At 42.5% G+C, this 22,380-nt stretch overlaps 1 protein-coding gene and 1 pseudogene across 4 annotated transcripts in view; one reads left to right on the top strand and one right to left on the bottom strand.

Annotated features, from left to right (window-relative positions):
• The window catches only part of ZNF438 (zinc finger protein 438), a 228,261-nt gene that overhangs the window by 146,570 nt on the left and 59,311 nt on the right, over positions 1–22,380 (bottom strand). The gene's annotated exons all lie outside the window — the stretch shown is intronic.
• Positions 662–1,920, top strand: LOC118676912 (annotated as a pseudogene).

Below are 22,380 nucleotides of genomic sequence, written 5' to 3'. Positions count from 1 at the left end.
TCAAAAGAATATATGCACTCCTATGTTCATTGCAGAGTTATTTAAAATAGCCAAAATTTGGAAGCAGCCCAAGTGTCCATCAGTAGATGAGTAGATAAAAAAAAGCTATGGTACATTTAAACAATGAAATACTACTCAGCTGTAAAAAAAGAAGGAAATCTTACCTTTTGTGACAGCATAGATAGACCTGAAGAGCATGATGCTAAGTGAAATAAGCAAGTCAGAGAAAGACGTGTACCATATGATAGCACTCATGTGGAAACAAAATGAACTAACAAGCAAAATAAACAGACTCATAGATAGAGAGCAGACTGGGAGCTGTGGGGGTGAGAGTGTTGGGAGGCTGGGGGATGGTTGGAGGGATTGAGCAAAAAGAAAAAAGGAGAAAAAACTCATGGACACTGACAACAGTGTGGTGACTGCTGTGGGGAGAGGGGGGAGGGAAAAGTGGAGGGGCATATGGGATGATAAATGGTGATGGAAGTAGACATGACTTGGTATGGTGAACACACAATATAGTTTACAGATTATGTGAAACTTCTACAATTTTGTTAACTAACGTCACCCCCATGGATTCAATAAAAAGGAAAACAAAAAAAGAAAATGAAAAGTCATGCTAACAAATAGGAGATAATATTTGCAAATTATGGGCGGCGGCAAGATGGCAGACTTCCTGCCGTCGCGGTCCGTGCTGTCGGTGTGCTTCCCCGGCTGCGTGCTGACGAGCGGCGAGGCCGAGCAGCAGCGCAAGTCCAAGGAGATCGACAAATGCCTGTCCCGGGAGAAGACCTACGTGAAGCGGCTGGTGAAGATCCTGCTACTGGGCGTGGGCGAGAGTGGCAAGTCCACCTTCCTGAAGCAGATGCGGATCATCCACAGACAGGACTTCGAGGAGCGCGCGCGCGGGGAGTTCCGCCCCACCATCTACAGCAACGTGATCAAAGGTATGAGGGTGCTGGCAGATGCTCGAGAGAAGCTTCATATTCCTTGGGGAGATAACTCAAACCAACTCAATGGAGACAAGATTATGTCATTTGATACCCATTCCCCCTTGGTGGCCCAGGGACTGGTGGAAACTCGAGTTTTTTTTACAATATCTTCCTGCTATAAGAGCGTTATGGGCAGACAGCGGCATACAGAATGCCTATGACCGACGTCGAGAATTTCAACTGGGTGAATCTGTAAAATATTTCCTGGATAACTTGGATAAACTTGGAGAACCAAATTATGTTCCATCACAACAAGATATTCTGCTTGCCTGAAGGCCCACCAAAGGCATTCATGAATACGACTTTGAAATTAAAAATGTTCCCTTTAAAATGGTCGATGTAGGTGGTCAAAGATCAGAAAGGAAACGTTGGTTTGAGTGCTTCGACAGTGTGACATCAATACTTTCCTTGTTTCCTCAAGTGAATTTGACCAGGTGCTTATGGAAGACCGACTGACCAATCGCCTTACAGAATCTCTGAACATTTTTGAAACAATCGTCAATAACCGGGTTTTCAGCAATGTCTCCATAATTCGCTTCTTAAACAAGACAGATTTGCTTGAGGAGAAAGTGCAAATTGTGAGCATCAAAGACTATTTCTTAGAATTTGAAGGGGATCCCCACTGCTTAAGAGACGTCCAAAAATTCCTGGTGGAGTGTTTCTGTAAAAAACGCCGGCACCAGCAGCAGAAGCCCTTGTACCACCACTTCACCACTGCTATTAACACCGAAAACATCCGCCTGGTTTTCCGTGACGCGAAGGATACTATTCTTCATGACAACCTCAAGCAGCTTATGCTACAGTGATATACAAAAGACTTGCTGTTTTAATGCTTTTTTGTCTTTTTTATTGTTTTCTGTTTGTTTTGTTTTTTCAAATAGTTTACAACAGGAATTAGAACAATCTTGATGCTGTGTTGAAGTTCTTGGAAATCTGAGTCCTTCTGCAGACTTTGGTTTGTGGCTGAAAGCTGCTGAATAACAACACATTGCCAATATCTGCTGAAGTTTAGGCTTTGATCGGTTTCGCTATGGCTTCCATTAGAGTGGAGTTATAATTTTCTGCCAAACCTCAGTCGAGGTATAGTTCAGGCTTTAACACCTTCCACTTTCAAACTGAATTGTCCTGTAGTGCCAAGTATAGCAGGTGTCCTTGAGTATTTGTAGTATGAGGTTGAGAATATTCAGTTCTAAAACAAATAAGATACCTTTTGTCTGCCTGACACATAGCAGCAACACTCGTGCCTAGCTTTATGGTGACCTATTTTGAAATGGCTATTGGAAAAAATTTTGATCTTAGGAATGACATTCTATAGATTCACCAGATTTAGCCTTCATGTATTTTTCATTACATGCATAACAGTTGTTTTGTTTTAAAATTTCTGTGGTTCCTAAAGGTAATGTTTTTAGTGTTTTAAAGTTTACATGAGGATTTCTGGTTTGATGCTAATGGAAGTTCACAAATGGTACGGGGGAGCAAAAGGCAAGCAAGTGCCATATATAGTGTTTTGGTCAAAGTTATGAGTGAAATACAATTTACCCTTTTCATATTTAAATATGTAATAAAAGTGTCAGATGTGAAACATCTTGGCGATGGCAGTAACTAAAAATTGCAAGCAACTTGATAACAGAACTTTCTAAATAAACATAAAAAAATATTTGCAAATTATATATCTAATAAAAGACTTATATTCAGAAAAAATAAAGGCATGCAAATTTTAATAAAAGTTTTAAGATAAATAGAAAAGGTTATAGAAAAAAAGGCCACAATGAATAAAAACTGACTAAGAAGGATATTTCACATTCTTTTCCATGTGCATAATGCTGTGGAAATTACTAAACAGTCATAAACAAGTAAATCATATTGAGGGCACAGTCTTTTTGAGGGAAAATAATAAGGGTTGGGGATTAGGAGATTTTTGAAAAAAGTGTCTGGCAAAGTATCTATGTGTAACAGTTTGCCTGAGACAGTACCAAATTATGTCCACTGTCTCAACCAATTTATTATTTGTCCTGAATTTCCCATTTTCTAGTGATTTTTTTTAAAAGTAGTATTATAATAAGCCAGGACTTTTATTTTCAGGTTCTGTCATAATCTCATTGAACAGTGTGAAATGCATGTGCAGTGAACCTAGTGCCATTTAACATGTGGTTAAATCTGAAAGGCCCTGAGCAGTAGCCCATCCCTGGGTGGACTGTAACTGATGGGCTGTAACTATAACTTCATCCTCAAATATAGCATCCAAGTCATTTACAGAAAGAGGAGCATTCAGGAGTAGCCAGGGAAAACTGACTCCTTTAGTCTTAGATGAAGGTCGAAGAAATATTCAATGCTGCTGCCCCTGCTTATCCCTAGCTTGATTACACCAAGAAAAGCATATGGAGAAGATGTTTTAAATATTACTTTATAAAGCATGGCTTTCCAATTAGGTCAAATGACTGTTCTTTAAATATATATGTATAAACCATAGACACACACAATAGTATGGTGATGGCCAGAGGGAAGGAGGGTGGGGGTGGGCTGGTAGAGGTGGGAAAGGGGAGGGGAAATGAGGACATCTGTAATAGTGTCAACAATAAAAATAGAAAAAGACTGTTCTTTACATTTCTTAGTCAGCTATGATTACAAATTATCTTATTTAAACAGTCAAAGTTAAGTGACTGCTGATATTTTGCTGACTCTATTAGCAGAAGAAATTCACACTTAAATGATGATAGCTTCTTATCAGTGTCAGGAGATATATCAACTAGAAAAATCAGTTAATTCCAATAATTGTTTAATTGTTTTCACATAATCCATCAAAGTAAAGCTTTTGGAAGTTCATTCTGTCAAACGTGAAACACCAGTCATTGCTGTAATTGCTACTTAAACTGAGTAAAAATGTTCAACAACAAAGATAAAATTATAGACCGTTTCATTATTCAAAGTAACTAACCTCTATAAAGCCACCATGAACTCTGAATTTATGAAAAGCAAACCATTGCTCTTAGAGGAAATACAGTTAGGCTCCTGTGAGCTTTGGCCACAACGATTTCATCAACTAATTAAACATAACCTTGTTTTATGTGTATTTCTAAAGACACTTTAATATAAGTTGTTGAATCAATAACATTGAACTCACAGTCAATAGTATTAATTCATGCCTGAATGAAGCTTTTTATTAAATTTATTGTTGACAATATTATAGAAGTCCCCCATTTTCCCCAACTTTGTACCTTCCACCCAGCACCCACCCCGCACTAGGCTTCCCCATACTATTTTCTGTGTCCATGGGCTATGCATATATGGGTATAAATTCTTTGGTTAATCCCTTCCCATGCCGCCCACACACCTCTCCTTTGAGATCTGTTAATCTGTTCCATGCATCTATGTTTCTGGAACTATTTTGGTCCTCAGTTTCTTTTGTTCACTAGATTCAACATATAAGTGAGATCATGTGATATTTGTGTTTCTCTGACTGGATTATTTCACTGAGCATAATAATCTCCAGGTCCCTCCATGCTGTCTCAAAGAGTAAGAGATTCTTCTTTTTTACTGCTACATAGTATTCCATTGTGTAGATGTATCACAGTTTTCTTATCCACTCATCTACTGATGGACACTTGGGCTGCTTCCAGATCTTAGCTACTGTAAATAGTGCTGCCATAAACATAAGGGTGCATATGTTCTTTCTGATTGGTGTTTGGAGATTCTTAGGATATAGTCCCAGAGAAGTGGGATTATTGGGTCAAACAGCGGTTCCATATTTAATTTTTTGAGGAAACTCTTTATTGTTTTCCCCAGTGGCTGCACCAATCTGCATTGCCACCAACAGTGTACAAGGATTCCCTTTTTTCCTCATCCTTGCTAGCACTTGCTGTTGTTGATTTATTGATGGTAGCCATTCTGGCAGGTGTGAGGTGATACTTCATTGTAGTTTTGATTTGCATTTCTCCAATGATTAATAACATTGAGCATTTTTTCATATGTCTATTGGCCATCTGTATATCCTCTTTGGAGAACTGTCTATTAGGTCCTTTGCCCATTTTTTAATTGGATTGTTTATCTTCCTGGTGTTGAGTTGGATGAATTGTTTATATATTTTGAAAATTAAGCACTTATCAGATATATTATTGGTAAATGTTTCCCCATACAGTGGATTCCCTTTTCATTTTGTGATGTTTTCCTTTGCTGGGCAGAAGGTTTTTAGTTTGATGTAATCCAATTTGTTTATTTTTTTTCCCTTTGTTTCTCTTGCCCTAGGAGATGTATTGGGGGAAATGCAGCTATGTGAGATGTCTGAGATTTTACTGCCTTTGTTTTCTTCTAGGATTTTTTATGGTTTTGTAACTTACATTTAAGTCTTTCATCCATTTTTGAGCTTATTCTGTTTTGTTTTGTTTTCTCAATATGTTATTGATTTTTTAGAGAGAGGAAAGGAGAGGAATAGATAAAAACACTGATGAGAGAGAAGCATTCATCTGCTGCCTCCTGCATGCCTCCTACTGGGAATCAAGCCCACAACCCAGGCATGTGGCCTGACAGTGAATCAAATCAGCAGTCTCTTGGTTCATAGGTTGATGCTCAACCTCTTGAACCACATTGGCCAGGCTTGAGCTTATTTTTGCGTATGGTGTAAGTTGGCAGTCCAGTTTATTTTTTTTTCATGTACCTGTCCCATTTTCCCAACTCCATTTATTGAAAAGACTATCATTACTATCATTGCTCCATTATATGCTCTTACTTCCTTTGTCAAATATTAATTGGCCATAATGGCATAGGTCAATATCTGGGGTCTCTGTTTGTTCTATTGGTCTATATGCCTGTCCTTGTACCAGTACCAGGCTGTTTTGATTACAATGGCTTTGTAGTATATTTGATATTTGGTATTTTGATCCCTCCAACTTTCTTCTTCTTAAGTTTGCTGAGGCTATTTGGGGGCTTTTTTGGTTCCATATAAATTTCTGAAATATTTATTCTGGATCTGTGAAGTATGTCATTGTTCTTTTAATAGGGATTGCATTGTTTTGGGTAGTATGGACATTTTAATGATGGTAATTCTTCCAATCCATGAAGACAGTATATGCTTACACTTGGTTGTATCTTCCTGTACTTCATTTTTCAATGTCCTCTACTTTTCTGAGAACAGGATTTTTCCAAGATATCATTTTCTGTTGTAGCAGTGGTAAATGGGATTGTTTTTAAAGTTTATCTTCCTGAGAGTTAATTATTGGTGTATAAAAGTGCCACTGATTTCTGGATATTAATTTTATATCCTGCTACTTTGACAAATTCACTTATTAAATCTAGGAGTTTTCATGGGGTCTTTAAAATTTTTCTGTGTACAATATTATGTCATCTGCGAATAATGACATTTTCACTACCTCCTTTTCAACTTGGATGCCTTTTATTTTTTCTCCTTATCTGATGGCTATGGCTAGGACTTGCAGTACTATATTGAATGCAGATATCCTCTGTCTTGTTCATGATCTTAAGGGAAACACTTTTAGTTTTAGCCTATTGAGCACGATGCTGGCTATAGGTATGTCTCATATGGCTTTTATTATGTTGAGGAATGATCCCTCTATTCCCACTTTGCTGAGAATTTTTATCATAAATTCATGTTGTACTTTATTAAGTGCTATTTCTGAATCTATTGATATGATCATGTTATATTTTATCCTTCATTTTGTTTATGTGATGTATCACATTACTGATGTGAGACTACTGTACAAGCCTTGTTTTTCTGAAATAAATCCCACTTGGTCATGGTGTATGGTCTTTCAACGTATTGCTGGATCTGATTTGCTAACATTTGGTTGAGGATTTTAGCATCTATGTTCATATGAGATAATGGCCTGTAATTTTCTTTTTGAAGTCTCTTTATCCGGTTTTGGAATTAGGATAATACTGGCCTCATAAAAGAGCTTGGAAGTCTTCCCTCCACTTAAATTTTCTAAACAGTTTGAGGATGACAGGTTATAGTTCTTTGAATGTTTGGTAAAACTTGCCTGTGAAGCTGTCCAGTGCAGGACTTTTGTTTTCTGGGAGATTTTTGATTACCGCTTCAATTTCACTAGTTGTTATTGGCCATTTAAGGTTTTCTGATTCTACCAGCTTGAGTTTTGGAAGATTTTATGTTTCTAGGAATTTGTCCATTTCAGCTAGGTTGTTCAATTTGTTGGCATATAGTTGTTCATATTATTTTCTTATAATCTTTTGTTTTTCTGTGATGTCAGTTGTTACTCTGCCTCTTTAACTTCTTTTTAAAAAAATCTTTATTGTTGAGAGTATTATAGATGTCCCACTTTTTTAGTCTCATTATCCTCCTCCACCAGTTCCTAACCCATCCCAGGCCTTCACCACCTTACTGTGTCCATAGGTAAGATCTTTGGTTAATCTATTCCCGGCCCTTCTGCCCTTCCCTCTGAAATTCATCAGTCTGTTTCACTGCTTCCATGCCCATGATTCTATTTTATTCACCAGTTTATTTTTTTTATTAGATTTCATTTATTTTGATTTTTAGATTCAATTGCTGACATATATTTATTGTCATTTTATTGTTCATATTTTTATTTCTTCTTCTTCTTCTTCTTCTTCTTCTTCTTCTTCTTCTTCTTCTTCTTCTTCTTCTTCTTCTTCTTCTTCTTCCCCTTCCCCTCCCCCTCCCCCTCCCCCTTCCCCTTTCCCTTTCCCTTCTTCCTCTTGTTAAAAATACCCTTCAATATTTCATGTAATACTGGTTTGGTGGTGATGAACTCCTTTAGCTTTTTCTTATTTGTGAAGCTCTTTATCTGACCTTCAATTCTAAATGAGAGCTGTGCTTGGTAGAATAATCTTGGTTGTAGGTCCTTTCTATTCATCACTTTAAATATTTCTTGCCACTCCCTTTAGGCCTGCATAGTTTCAGTTGAGAAATCAGCTGACTGTTATATGGGCGCTCCCTTGTAGGTAACTAACTGCTTTTCTCTTGCTGCTTTTAAGATTCTCTCTTTGTCTTTAGCCCTTAGCATTTTAATTATGATGGGGCTTGGTGTGGTCTTCTTTGGATTCCTTTTGTTTGGGACTCCATGCGCTCTCTAGACATATAAGTATATTTCTTTCACCAGGTAGGGGAAGTTTTCTATCATTATTTCTTCAAATAGGTTTTCAATATCTTGCTCTTTCTCTTCTCCTTTTGGCACTCCCATAATGCAAATTTTGGTATCCTTGAAGCTGCACCAGAGGCTCCTTACACTATTTTCATATTTTTTATTCTTTTTTCTGTTTGCTCTTCTGATTGGGTGTTTTTTGCTCCCTCGTATTCCAAATCATTGATTTGATTCTCAGACTCCTCTACTCTACTGCTAAATCCCTGTAAATTATTTCAGTTAGTGTATGCTTAACTTCTTACAGGTCCTTTTTCATGTCTTTGACATTCTCTCTAAGATCCTTTAAAATCTCATGAAGATCCTTGAGCAACCTTATAACCATGGTTTTGAACTCTGTATTCAAAAGTTTGCTTGCTTCCATTTCTTTCATTTGAGACATGTTTGTCTCCCCATTTTTGGCTGCTTCCTTGTATTGTTTCTATGTATTAGGTAGAGCTGCTATGTCTACTGGAATTGATAGTGTGGCCTTGTGTAGTAGGTGTCCTATAGGGCCCAGTGGCTCAGCCTCCCCAGTCACCTGAGCTGGATACTCTAGGTGCGTCCCTGTGTGGGCTATGTACACAGTTTGTAGTTGAACCTTGATAGCTACTGGTGTCACTGGGAGGAATTGACCTCCAGGCCAATTGGCTGTGAGGACCAGCCCCAGCTACAACGGGAGAGCTGCTGTGCAGGAAATACCCTTATGAAGCAGGACTTGCTTCAGTGGGGCTTTGGTGCTCACTGAGACTGCCCCTTGAGTGTGTCATTACATCTGTGAAGAGTTGTAATCTGCTATGGTCTGAAGCTGTTCACCCAGTGCATTGTCTCTATGCTGGGGTCCAACCCCAGCGGGTCCAGGGGTCCCCAAAGGTGTGGACGGAGTCGGCGAAGAAGGAATGACACGGAGACAGCGTTCAGTTGATCAGCAGCCTAGCCAGGATCTCTAGCCAGGATCTCCAGCCAAGTTCTGGTCTGGATCTCCAGCCAGGTTCTGTGTCCATGTTCTCTTGCTAGGTTCTCCAGCCAGGTTCTGTCCAGGTTCTCCAGCCAGGTTCAGTCACCAGGTTCTAGTCAGGTTCTCTTGCCAATTTCTGTAGTCAGGTTCAGTCCAGGATCTTTTGCCATGTTCTCTCCAGCGAAGTTCTTCTGTCTGTAGGTTCTGTGTTCTAAGCTCTGTATTCTAAGTTCTGTCTCTCTTGGTTCCGTATTCTAAGTTCTGTCTCTTGCTGTCTTATTACATCTGTATTTATACCAGTTGATTCAATCCTATCAATCTCTATTACAAAGGTTAGGGCGTTTCTTATCTCCATTCCAGGGAGTAAAGATTATGTAGCTTAAGCATGATTGTTCCTAGTTAAAGTGATTAATTACCCACCTGGCACTAGTTAAGAGGTTTTATTCCCTCCCTAACTTCAGGGGAAAATCCCTACCTGGGGAAACAACCTTTCTCAGAGACCTTGGTTAAAACACATAGTGCCAAGAAGGTGAGCAAACATATTAAGAACAGTATGCCATATATGCCAGGTCCCTTGAAACAGCAAGCATGGACCGGCTCCCAGCATCTCTAGGTCCTCCAGGGAGGTGCAAAGTCAGCCACTGCCTGGGACTACACTGCAGGAGCTATTTGTATTGGATTTGGAGATGCCCAGGCAAGGCTCAGGATGAAGTAAGCCAGGCTCATGCTAGTGCAGGGTCTTGGGCCTTTTATTGATAGGTTTGGGGAACACTGACCCAGCTGCAGCTTGTTTAAGAGAGTTTAGCAAAATCTGAAGCCTAAGCAAAGACATGCCATTCATATGCAAAAGCCAAAGCAAACAGGTTGAGTGGGGCTGCAAACTAGATGGGGCATGGTCTCAAGGTATCACCAGGGCAGAGCAAACAGATATGACTGCCAGTCAGCCTGGCTACTGGGGAGGTCCCAGCACAGGAACAATGACCTTTGTGAGCACCACTGCCCTCAAGTTCCTGCCCCAAGCCAGATAATCCAGTTCCTCCCCATATATGTCTGAGTCCCCCAGAGCCTTTCCCTGGAACTGGAGCTCAGAGGAAGCAGGACCTTGTAGGTTTAGTTTGTGCACTGGCCCTTTAAAAGAAACACCCAAGTCTCCAGCAGCTTCCGTGTCACTGAGCTCCAATCTCAGCTGGTTTTTACAGCCTTTAGTTATGGGGATTTCTTTTCCCAGCTCTGGGAGCCTGGGCTGGGAGTCAGTTGTGGGCCTGGAACCCCTTGCTTCTCACAGGCAGCCTTCCCAGAGACAATCTCCCTCCTGATGTAAAAAGCAGCACACATGAGTGACAGTCTAGCCTGCACCATACCTCCAACCCTCCTACTAGTCTCAGTGTGTTTTCTTCTTTACTTCTCTAGTTGTAGGACTTCCATTCAGCCAGATTTCAGATGGTTCTGAATGATGGTTGTTGTGTATTTTAATTGTAATTTTGATGTGGTTGTGGGAGGTGGCAAGTACAGGCATTTACGTACACCACCGTCTTTTCTTTTTCTCGACTCTTTAATTTCTCATTTTTTTTCTTTGGATCCTCTCTTTTGTTTCTTGATGAGTCTGGCTAAAAGTTCATCAATCTTGTTTATTGTTTCAAAGAACGTGCTCTTGGTTTTATTGATCTTTTGTATTGTTTCTTTAATCTCCATGTTATTTATTTCCACTCTGATCTTTATTATTTCCTTCCTTCTACTTACTCTGAGCTTTTCTTGTTGTTTTCTAATTCTTTTAGTTGTAGGCTTAAATTATTTACTTGAGCCTTTCCTTATTACTTGAGGTAAGCCTGTAATGCTATGAATTTCCATCTTAGGACTGCTTTCACTCTGTCCCATAGATTTCGGGTGGTTGTGTGTTCATTTTCATTTCTTTTCCAGGAAGGTTTTATATATTCCTTTACCTCATTGTTAATCCATTCATTAACAACATGCTATTTAGCCTCAATGTGTTTGAATGTTTTTGAGTGTTTTTATTGTAGTTGACTTCTAGTTTCATGCCATTGTGAACTGAGAAGATGCTTGATACAATTTCAATCTCCTTGAACTTCTTAACACATTGTGAATGGATCACGAGAATTCTTGCTTCATATTACATGGTGTTTTACAAAGTATCATACTTTAAAAAGATATTAGATTGTAAGAACATGTAATAAATAACTTCAAAATGCAATGGGTATTTTATTTTATTTTTTATTAAATCTTTATAGTTCAGATTATTACAGTTGTTCCTCTTTTTTCCCCCCATAGCTCCCCTCCACCCAGTTCCAACCCCACCCTTTGCCCTTACCTCCCCCATCACTGTCCTCATCCAGAGGTGTACGATTTTTGTCCAGTCTCTTCCCACACCCCACACACCCCTTTCCCCCCAAGAATAGTCAGTCCACTCCCTTTCCATGCCCCTGATTCTATTATATTCACCAGTTTATTCTGTCCATCAGATTATTTATTCACTTGATTTTTAGATTCACTTGTTGATAGATGTGTATTTGTTGTTCATAATTTTTATCTTTACCTTTTTCTTCTTCTTCCTCTTCTTAAAGGATACCTTTCAGCATTTCATATAATAATGGTTTGGTGGTGATGAATTCCTTTAGCTTTTTCTTATCTGTGAAGCTCTTTATCTGACCTTCAATTCTGAATGATAGCTTTGCTGGGTAAAGTAATCTTGGTTGTAGGTTCTTGCTATTCATCACTTTGAATATTTCTTGCCACTCCCTTCTGGCCTGCAAATTTCTGTTGAGAAATCAGCTGACAGTCGTATGGGTATTCCCTTGTAGGTAACTGACTTTCTTTCTCTTGCTGCTTTCAAGATTCTTTCTTTGTCTTTTGTTCTCAGCATTTTAATTATGATGTGTCTTGGTGTGGTTCTCTTTGGATTCCTTTTGTTTGGGGTTCTCTGCACTTCCCGGACTTGTAAGTCTATTTCTTTCACCAGGTAGGGGAAGTTTTCTGTCATTATTTCTTCAAATAGGTTTTCAATATCTTGCTCTGTCTCTTCTTCTGGCACCCCTATAATTTGAATGTACGCTTGAAGTTGTCCCATAGGCTCCTTACACTATCTTCATATTTTTGGATTCTTTTTTTCTTTTTGTTTTTCCAGTTGGGTGTTTTTTGCCTCTTCGTATTTCAAATCTTTGACTTGATTCTTGCGATCCTCTAGTCTGCTGTTGGAACTCTGCATAATATTCTTTATTTCAGTCAGTGTATGCTTAATTTCTATTTGGTTCTTTTTCATATCCTCGAGGGTCTCACTAAATTTATCGGCGATTTCTAGAAAATTCTTGAAAAACCTTAAAAGTATGGTTTTGAACTCTATATCCAGTAGTTTGCTTTCCTCCATTTCTGTCATTTGTGACCTGTTTCTTTGTCTCCACATTTTGGCTGCTTCCCTGTGTCGATAGAGTAGCTTTGTGTGCTAGGTGTCCTATAGGGCCCAGTGGATCAGCCTCCCCAGTTACCGGAGGTGGACACTCTTGGAGCACCCCTTTGTGGGCTTTTTACAAGTCTTATAGTTAAGCCTTGATTGCTGTAGGTATCACTGGGAGGAATTGACCTCCAGGCCAACTGGCTGTGAGAATCAGCTGTGGTTATGGTGGGAGAACTTTTGTGCTGGAGACACCCTTATGGGGCAAGACTTGCTTCAGTGGGGCTTTGGTGCTCACTAAGTCTGCCCCCTGAGTATGTCCCTTATGGATCTGAGGAGTTGTAATCTGGATGGTCCCACTCTGACCACTGGGTACACTGGCTTTGGATCTCTAAGGAGGTGCTAATTTAGACTCTGCCTGACGCTACCCAGCAGGAGCCCAGCTGTGAAGCAATGCAAGCTGCTGTAGGGCCTTGGGCCTTCTTTTGGTTGTTCTGGGTTTCTCTGATCCAGCTGCAGTTTGTCAGGTAATTTTCAGATTGCAAAGGGCCAGGCCTTTCATATGCAAAAGCCTCTGTGCACTGTTTCGGTGGGGCGGGGTCTCAGGGGATCAACAGGGTTGAGCAAACAGCTATGGCTGCTCCTCAGTCCTGCCCTAAGAGGCCCCGCATCCCAGTGTTCCAGTAGTCCCTGCAAGCACCTCTGAGAGAAAGCCGACCTCGAGTTCTTACCGATGCCAGACAGTCCAGTTTCTCCCTGTATGAGTCTGAGTCCCCAGAGACTCGTCCTGAACTGGAGTTCAGAGCAGTCGGGAGCTTGAGACTCCCTCCGGATCGAAAAAGACAACCGTTTCCTCAGCTGCCAGCTCTTTCCGAGTGCGCAGCGTCCTCAGCTGCCAGCCCTTTCCACATGCGTCTCCATACCTCTGCACTTTACTTCCACACCTCCTCTGAATCTCTGTGTGCTTTTCTCTTTCCTTCTAGTTGTAGAATTTCCACTCAGCCAGCCTTCCTGTGGTTCTGGATGATGTCCGTTTTGTCTTTTAGTTGTATTTTTGAAGTGGTTGTGTGAGGCAGCAATTTCCAGTGTTTACCTATGCCGCCATCTTGGTTTCTCAATGGGTATTTAATTTTAAAGTGTGCCTTTAATATTTATGTAAAACATTTTTTTGTACTCATTCAATAGAAACTTATTTGGCCACTGGGTAAAGCTAAAAATAAAACTACTGGTCTGCAATGTGTTAAGATGTAATTTGTGTACTAACATGTGGTCTGTCTTTGAGAATGTTCCATGTGCACTTAACAGAAAGGTATATTCTGCAGTTTTTAAGTTATTTTTTTATTTTTAGTGCTCTGATTGAGTGACTTTGATATAGCATGTAGTTTAACATCACTGTTTCCTTGTTGATTTTTTCCTGGAATATTTACCCAATGATGTCATTGGGGCGTTAAAGTTCCTTACTATGACTGTATGGCTATCTCTCCTTTAAAGTGTTCTAAGAGTTTTTAAATATAATCTAGGTGGTGTCCCTCAGCTTGGTCTACACCCTCTCGCAATCTGGGACCCCTCAGGGGATGCTGGACTGCTAGTTTTGGCCCCAAAACTGGCAATCCAACATCCCCTGAGGGATGTAGTAGTGTGTGAAGCAGCAGGCGGCTGGTGAAGAGCCCAAGCTGGGGCAGGGTGCCATGCCACTCCCACTCATCCTGGCCCCACTGTGCCTGCTGCCGCCACTTGTTTAACGCTGCAACTGAGGTGGGAAAGGCTCACGCCGCTGCAGCAGTGCTCTCCAGCTGTGAGCCTGGCTTCTGGCTGACCAGCGCTCCTGCTGTGGGAGTGCACTGACCACCAGGAGGAAGCTCCTGCATTGATCACCTGCCCCCTGGTGGTCAGTGCGCATCATAGCGATCTGTCAACTGGTTATTCAGTTGCTTAGGCGTATATATATATTCCTATATTGGGTCACATGTTACCAGTGTTATATCCTCTTGTTGGACTGATCCCTTTGATATTATCTATTGACCTTCTTTGTCTCTTGTTATGGTCTTTGTTTTGAAGTCTATTTTGTCCGATATAAGTATTGCTACCCCCACTTTTTTCATTTCCATCTGCATGGAAAATTGTTTTCCATCTGTTCATATTCATCCTGTGTAAGTCTTTTGTTTTGATGTGAGTCTCTTGTAGACAGCATATATATGAGTCAAGTTTCTTATCCATTCAGCTATCCTATGTCTTTTTTATTGGAGCACTTAAACCATTTACATATAAGGTTATTATTGATAAATACTTATATATTACCATTTTTATTCTGTATGCCTTTGTTCCTGCCTCTATATATCTTCTTCTAGCAGTCCCTTTAACATTTCTTGCAATGTTGGTTGGGTGGTAATAAACTCCTTTAGCATCTTTTTGTCTGGCAACATCTTTATTTCACTGTCAATTTTAAATTATAGCCTGGCTAGATAGAGTAGTCTTATTATCATATCTTGCTTTTCATTACTTTAAATACTTCATGCCATTTTCTACTGGTCTGTCATGTTTCTGTTGAGAAATCAGCTGATAACCTTATAGGAGCTCCCTTGTAGGCAACTGTCTCTCACTGCCCTTAAGGTTCTCTCTTTGTCTTTAACATTTTCCATTTTAATTATGATGTGTCTCAGTGTGGGTCTCTATCTGTTCATCTTGATTGAGACTCTCTGTGCTTCCTGAACTTGCGTGACTTTTTCCTTCATGAGGTTAGATACGTTTTCTGCTATTTCTTCAAACAGCTTCTCTATCCCTTACTCACTTTCTTCTCCTGGTACCCTTATAATGCAGATGTTTTTATATTTCATGTTGTCCCAAACTTCACTTAAACTGTCCTCCTGCTTGTTAATATTTTTTTCTTTTTTTTGTCCTCTGATTACTTTTTTTCTATCTTATCTTCTAATTCTCTCATTTGATCCACAACTTCATCCAGCCTATTGGTTATTCCTTCCAGTGTATTCTGCATTTCAGATATGTCATTCTTCATTTCCAAATGATTATGCTTCATAGTTTCTGTCATTTTTCATGGTTTTGAACATCCTTATAACCATTATTTTTAACTCTGTTTCTGATAAATTGCTTGCCTCCATTTCATGTAGCTCTTTTTCTGTAGATTTTTCCTGTTCTTTCATTTGAGACCTGATGATTTGTCTCTCCATTTTGGCTTTGTCTTGTGTGTTTATTTCTCTGTGTTGGGCTCAGTGGTACAACTGTTAACACTTCGGGCTGGGTGTCTATAGAGGTAAATCTTTAAAAAATATTTTTTTAAATCCTTGCCTGAGGATATTTCCCCCAACTCTGTGCAGGTGTTGCCCCATAGGTGGGGTTGTTCCTAGCAGGTTCTGGAGCCTGCCAGGATCCACCTTTGGGTTTGCTGTTTGCATGTCTAGAAGGGTTGAGTTCTGGTGTGTTCTGACGTCCACCACTGGTTGTGTTGGTTTTGGGTTCTTTTGGGAGTGGGTTTCAGTTGCAGGTCACTGTTAGATATCTACACTAATAAAAGACAAAGATGCTAATTGACCGTACCTTTACTACGCCCCAAGCCATGCCCACCAGCCAATCAGAGCGACTATATGCAAATTAACCCAACCAAGATGGCGGCCTGCAGCCATGGAGCTGGAGCAAGCAGGAGGCTTGGTTGCCCAGGCGATGGAGGAAGCCAAGCTTCCCACCTGCCCTGAGCTGGCTATGGCCTCCACACATGGCAACAAAGTTTGAATTATAGAAGACAAATCCCAGATACCTGCTTCCAGCCAGCCTCCAGTGGGAGCTTGGGTGGCTGGGGGCTGTGGCCAGCCTGCAAACAGCCATGAGCCCCTCACCCAGGCTGGCCACACACTCATGGGGTAAGGGTCCCCGCTGGGGGGCTTAGCCAGCCTGAAAACGGCCCTCAGCCCCTCACCCAGACTGGCCAGGCACCCCAGCAGGACCCCCCACCCTGAAGCGGCTGCGGCCAGCCTGCAAACAGCCATCAGCCCCTCACCCAGGCTGGCCAGGCACCCCAGGGGGGAACTTCACCCTGAAGGGGCTATAGCCAGCCTACAAATAGCCATCAGCCCCTCACCCAGGCTGGCCAGGCATTCCTATATAATAGAAGGGTAATATGCAAATTGACCCTAACAGCAGAAAGACTGGGAATGACTGGTCACTATTGACACACACTGACCACCAGGGGGCAGATGCTCAATGCAGGAGCTGCCCCCTGGTGGTCAGTGTGCTCCCACAGGGGGAGCTCTGCTCAGCCACAAGCCAGGCTGATGGCTGCCAGTACAGCAGTGGTGGTGGGAGCCTCTCCCGCCTCCTCAGCAGTGCTAAGGATGTTCGACTGCAGCTTAGGCCTGCTCCCCGCTGGCAAGTGGACATCCCCCGAGGGCTGCCAGGCTGCCAGCTTATCAGAGGTAAGTCTGATTGCCAGCTTAGGTCCAATCCCCCAGGGAGCGGGCCTAAGCCAGCAGGTGGTCATCCCAAGAGGGGTCCCAGACTGTGAGAGGGCACAGGCCGGGCTGAGGAACCCCCTCCCCGGGTGCATAAATTTTTGGGCACCGGGCCTCTAGTTGTATATAACTGCCATTGGACTACCTATCTGTAGCTACCACTCTGTTCACTGTCTGTGTCTGCATCTACCAGATCTGTGTGTGCATGGGAGTGATACTCTCTGTAAATGGGTTGGCTTTTTCCATCTTAGGGCTGGGGACAAATCTGTGGTCACACTGAAGCTCCTGAGGCCCGCCTGTACCTGTCAGCTTCTCTGCCTCCTGCCTGAAGTTGCCTGGTCTTCCTCCAGAGCTTTCCGAAAAGAGTTTGTAGACTAACTCTGGCTAACCTAGCTCAGGCTAGTCCCCTGCTTGGTGATTCCACAGTAAGGCACTCTGTGAGGGGAAATTAGTTCTTCCTTCAAAGCCAAACTCCTCACTCTCTGCCAGAGTCTCCAACTCTTGTTCCCCCTAAGGCAGCTCACTGTAGGTTCTGGTTGGTTACAGCTTGAAGTATCCTTTGCAACAGCAAGTTCAGCCACCCTGGGTTCAATGGGAATGACCTAGTCTCCCAATGAGGATGTTGCCAGCCCAGCACGTAGGAGGGGGCTAAGCACTTCCTCCAGGTCCCATACAATAGCCTTTAAGGATCTCACACTTGGATTGTCCTACTCTGAGCCATTCTCCCATCCCCCACAGAATTGCACCCAGCAGTGGTATTGGGGCTATCACAGGGGTGAACCTAACAGCCTCCTGTTGGGGATGGTGCCCACAACTTGCAGAAGGGGAGAACAGGCACTACCTCTCCTTCCTGGGGCTATGCCCTGGAATTCAGAGGAAGCTCAGGTCTGCCTCCCCACAATGCAATCACAGAGCTCAGCACTCGCCCATCTGTTCCTCTGACAAAAGCTTTCCTAGGAGACACCGTCCAATAATCCCACCTCCATGCAGCACTGCTGCTCCCATTCCACCCAACCAAACAGGAGCGGGCAGAAAATCAGCCTTGTGTCAGACTCCATTCTCCCTGCACAGCTGGTCTCAGCAAAAGCAGGGCTGAAATTCCCAGCTCCACTCAGGGCCCAAACCCTGCAGTGTGGGCCATGAATCTCAAACTCAGCAGGATAGGGAAGGCTTGGAAGCTCCACAGGTGGGTGGGGCTCCAACCTTGAGCTGAAGGTGGGAGAGACTGTTCCTTTTTCCCAAGCTATACAGTTTAGTCACTGACAGGTTCTTCTCAATTCCTTTCTAGAAAGTAGAGGATCCCTCAAAGTCACTGCTGGGTACAGTCCCCGACCCCTTGCTAAACCCAAGCACAGCTACACAGCCTCTCCAGAAGATCGAGTCTGGAGTGAACTTCTCAAGCTGGGGCTGCTTATAAATAGGAGCTCTCCTTCACTGGGAAGGTGCCCTCCAAGCCTCCCAGGCAGAAAAAATCCCCTGATTCCCTCTGCCTGATGCTACGTGTGCTCTTCTTCCTTCATCTATTGCTCTGCATTGGGGATCCCTGCATGGGGTTGAGACTCCACACACCCAGCGGGAGGGAGTTCTGTAGCCCTGATTTCCCTCCAGCCCCCAAGCCACAACACCTGCTCAAGAAGACATTCCCTTTCCTCATCTCCACTCCTGTTACCAGTCTCTACATGGCTACTTCAGTGCTCCTTAGATATAATATTTTAGATCAGCCACACTTCAATTGGTTTTTCAAGTTGATTGCTTTGTAGTTTAGCTGTGAATCACATCCTTGGCTGGGAGCACCTGCCCAGAGCCTCCAGCTACTCTGCAGTCATCTTGAACCTTTGAATGTGGTTCAGAGGTTATTTAAAACATATTTTCTTTTTAAAATAAATCACATCACAGCCTTGTTGCACTTAGGAACACTATACAGCACTTCAGTACTGTGCCTGGGCACTATTTTTAAAAGGGAAATCACCAATAAGCATAAAAATGCGAAAAATGTGGCACCAGGAAAGGGACGCTTATTTAAATTATCAGAGCTGAAAGAAGACAGGGAATTGCTTTATTTTACTAAGCTGAAAATGTGTGTGACACAATACAATTTTTTTTCTTACTCTGCAAATGTCCACAAATGACTTAAAGCTCATAAGTACTAATTTTGGGATTACAAATATATTTTTGTAAGTAGGAGAATTTGCAAAATGGAATCTGTGACTAATGAGAATAGATTGTATTTGTTTTTATAGCAATAACAAATTTTGTTCAAGCACAACATCATAGAGTAAAAAACAATGTTCATATTAATTAAAAAATTATGGAACAAAAATAATGTTGGACTTGACTGTAATTTACATAGAATTCACAACTGTGCCATATGAACTTTAATAATATACCAGCAATCAGTGTAGAAGCAAATATATTTTAAAATTGCATCCACCAAAGAAGTGCAGCATACCAAGAAATATTTATAAATATTTACACACACACACACACACACACACACACACACACAGTTAAAGAAAGTGAACTAAAATATTTTGTGTGACAAAGATAATGTTGAATAAGAAAAACTTCGGCATAGTAGTATATGTTTTCTCTTTTTACTACATCTTAGAAAACTTTGAGACTTTTAAGACTCACATTGTAAAATCATCAAAAGGACTGAACCATTTTCAATCAAGCACTCTAAACTTCAGCTTCATTTTGCTCAGTCAGTTAGAAATCTTTTTTTAAAAATATATTTTATTGATTTTTTACAGAGAGGAAGGAAGAGGGATAGAGGGTTATAAACATCGATGAGAGACATTGATCAGCTGCCTCCTGCACACCCCCTACTGGGGATGTGCCCGCAACGAAGGTACATGCCCTTGACTGGAATCAAACCTGGGACCCTTCGGTCCGCAGGCCAACGCTCTACACTGAGCCAAAGCGGTATAGGGCAGAAATATTTAATTCAAGATTTAATTTAAACAGAGAAACTTTTATTTTTTTACTTAGTTAAATTTGTATTATGCACCAGTATGAAAGGGACTTCAATGTGCCTATATTCTAGCATCATCTAAATTTGGTAAAATGTTCAAGAGAATTCTAAATTGATACAATTTATTTGACAAGCTTCATCTTGTAACAACTTCATTAAATAAATGTTCTCTAAAAGCAAAAAAGACAGTACCTGTGAAACAATATGGGTTGAAATATTTTTATGTTAAACTATTAAAAAATCAAATTTAAAAAACAAATAAAATAAAAATTTAGAATAATCTTAAAGTAGTACAGTTTTCTTTGAATTTACCAGGTATCTCAGTACCTAAAGAGATATGATATTCTAAAATTTAAAAATTATAATGTGCAGAAAATAGTAACTATTGAATTAGTAATCATTCAATGAATCTTTGCAGAAGACTATAATTTTATGAAACAAACACAATACAACCATATTTCAATACCTTAGTTCTTTCAGAAAAATATAGACCCAGGATTATATATTATATTATGACAAAACTAAATAATGTTTATGAACTTTTACTGAGAATTATGTTATTTTTAAATTTGAGAAAATCAATATTGAACAGTTTTGTTTGCTTTGATGTACATGGATATATGTTAACTAGAGCCCCAGTGCACAAAATTCGTGTGTGTGGGGGGGTGCCCATCAGCCTGGCCTGCACCCTCTCCAATCCAGGACCCCTCGGGGGACATCCCTCTTGCAATCTGGGACTGCTGGCTCCTAACCGCTCACCTGCCTGCCTGCCTGATCACCCCTAACCATCTGCCTGCCTGCTTGATCACCCCTAACCCCTCTGCCTGCCTGCTTGATTGCCCCTCACCTCTCTGCCTGCCTGCCTGATTGCCCCTAACCACTCTGCCTGCCTGCCTGCCTGATTGCCCCTAACCACTCTGCCTGCCTGCCAGATCACCCCTAACCACTTCCCTGCCTATCTGATCACCCCTAACTGCTTGCTGGAGGGCAAGGCCAGCTCTGCAAGGGGTCGTCTACCTACCTGACAACCCCTAACCACTGGCCTGCCTACCTGATCATCCCTAACTGCTGGTCTGCCTACCTGATCACCACTAACCACTCTGAATGCCTGCCTGATCGCTCCTAACAGCTTGCTTGGGGGTGGAGCCAGGCTAGCAAGGAGCTGTCTGCCTACCTGATCACCCCTAACTGTTGGCCTGCCTACCTGATCGCCTCTAACCACTTACCTGCCTACCTGATCACTCCTAACTGCTGGTCTGCCTGCCTGATCACCCCTAACCACTCTGCCTGATTGCCCCTAACTGCTTGCTTGGGGGTGGAGCCAGCCTAACAAGGGGCCATCTACCTATCTGATTGCCCCTAACCACTGGTATTCCTACCTGATCACCCCTAACCACACTGCCTGATCACCCCTAACCGCTTGCTTGGGGGTGAGGGACTGTCTGCCTACCTAATTTCCCCTAACCGCTGCCTACCTGATGCCCCTAACCATTTGCCTGCCTACCTGATCACCCCTAACTACTCTGCCTGCCTACCTGATCACCCCTAACTGCTGGTGTGCCTACCTGATCACCCCTAACTACTCTGCCTGCCTGCCTGATCACCCCTAACTGCTTGCTTGGGGGTGGGGCCAGCCCTGAGAGGGGCTGTGGTGGTTCTGGTCTAACGGTTGTTATGGTTGTGATGCTGTTACAGTCTCTAGCCTTTTATTATATAGAACTAGAGGCCCAGTGCACAAAAATTTGTGCACTCGGGGGGGGTCCCTCAGCCCGACCTGTGTCCTCTCACAGTCTGGGACCCCTCGGGGGATGACCATCTGCTGGCTGAGACCTGCTCCCCAGGGGACTGGGCCTAAGCTGGCAATCAGACATTCCTCTGGCATCCCGGCAGCCCTCAGGGGATGTCCACTTGCCAGTGGGGAGTAGACCTAAGCTGCCGTCGAACATCCTTAGCGTTGCTGAGGAGGCAGGAGAGACTCCCACCACCACCGCTGTACTGGCAGTCATCAGCCTGGCTTGTGGCTGAGCAGAGCTCCTCCATGTGGGAGCGCATTGACCACCAGGGGGCAGCACCTGCATTGAGCATCTGCCCCCTGGTGGTCAGTGTGTGTCATGGTGACCAGTCATTCCCAGTCTTTCCGCTGTTATGGTCAGTTTGCATATTACCCTTTTACAATATAGGATAGAGGCCTGGTGCACGGGTGGGGGCCAGCTGGTTTGCCCTGAATGGTGTCCCGGATAAGGGCGGGGGATCCCGCTTGGGTGCCTGGCCAGCCTGCATGAGGGGCTGATGGCTGTTTTCAGGCTGCCCACACCCCCTTCAAGGTGGGGATCCCCACTGGGGTGCCTGGCCAGCCTGGATGAGGGGCTGAGGGTTGTTTTCAGGCTGCCCGCACCCCCTTCAGGGTGGGGGTCCCACTGGAGTGTCTGGCCAGCCTGGATGAGTGGCTGATCACTGTTTTCAGGCTGCCCGCACCCCTTCAGGGTGGGG

This window comes from Myotis myotis, unplaced genomic scaffold (assembly GCF_014108235.1).
Source record: "Myotis myotis isolate mMyoMyo1 unplaced genomic scaffold, mMyoMyo1.p scaffold_m19_p_1, whole genome shotgun sequence".
Taxonomy (NCBI): Eukaryota; Metazoa; Chordata; class Mammalia; order Chiroptera; family Vespertilionidae; genus Myotis; species Myotis myotis.
This window is presented reverse-complemented; position numbering and strand designations above follow the sequence as displayed.